Source organism: Octodon degus, unplaced genomic scaffold (genome assembly GCF_000260255.1).
Source record: "Octodon degus isolate 3935 unplaced genomic scaffold, OctDeg1.0 scaffold00072, whole genome shotgun sequence".
Lineage (NCBI taxonomy): Eukaryota > Metazoa > Chordata > Mammalia > Rodentia > Octodontidae > Octodon > Octodon degus.
The window spans coordinates 2,057,661-2,059,007 of NW_004524648.1; positions in this window are offsets into that span (position 1 = coordinate 2,057,661).

Sequence of the window (1,347 nt, forward strand, 5' to 3'; positions counted from 1 at the left end):
TATCTTGCCGGTCCCCCAAAAGAATTCTGGAGCAGATGAGGGAACTTACAGGTGAAAGATCATAAGAACTTCCTAAGAAAATAGGAAGGCCAGGAAAATGTCAAGTATGACCTACCAGACAAGACAGGAAAACAACACATGTAGTACCAGCATAAGCAATAGTTGTGTGTGAAACATGCTGTTCTCGTGTGAAACTACCTCAGGTATGATTGTTGAAATTTTTTTATGTGTGCAGGGTAACCACATTGAACTCAGGACCTTGTGCTTGCCTGGCATGTGCTTGAGTTATATCCCCAGCCCAAGATTATTTTTGTGACGGTCTTCCTGTGCAATTCAGGTTGGACTTGAATTTATTATGTAGACCAGGCTGGCGTTGATCTCACTTGCTATCTTGATTGGTTGTGGATTCCTGAAACCCTAGCACTTGGGAGGCTGAAGCAGGAGTGTTGCCATGAATTAGAGGTCAGCCTGGATCATGAGGTAAGCTCAAGGCCATTCTGAACTACCTAGAAAGACCCTGACTCAAACCAAAAAAAAGTTGGTCAATAGGCATTTCTCCAAAATAAATGGTTAATAGTTTAGCACATTAAAAATATGTAACATCATTTATTAGCTAGCAAGGAAAAACAAACCATAATGAAGGGTTGAGGTAAAACTCAGAGGTAGAGTGCTTTGCTTGTCTAGTCTGGATGAAGCCCTAGTGAAATTCTTATCCACCCCCACCCCTGCCTCCACCTTAGTTTTTAAAATTTTTTTAGGCTTATTGAAAGCAGTTGTTAATATTCAATTATTTGTTCAATCTTGCATAATTATGTTAATTTGAGCAAAAAATTTAGTGATAAAAATAGGTAATATAACAACCATTGTTAATTTGCTACTCTTTTTTTTTTCTTCCCCCACCTTAGTTTTTAAAAGATCAGTCACCAGTTTGAAGCCATCATGGGCACTGTAGTGAGATCCTGTCTCTAGTGTTTGGGGGTGTACCCCACTGGTACAGTTGGCATTGATAAAGATTAGAGTTTCCTGTGTTATTGGTAAGAATAAATGACCCAGCTTTTGTAGAAAACAGTGTGGCATGTCCTTTCTCCTATGACTGTGAAGCTCCATGCTTAAGTATGTACTTGAGAACTGAAGAGTATAGACTTGTACACTGTTACATGAATGTTCATAACAGCATTGTTTACAGTGGGCATAAAATGGAAAGAATCCAAGCATCCTGCAAACAAAAAAGTCTGTTCATATATTGAAGAAGTACTGATACATTGGAGAAACCTCTGAAAACATGCTACAGAATCCAGTCACTAAAGGTCATGATACATGGTTCCATCATGTTACATGGCATAACTA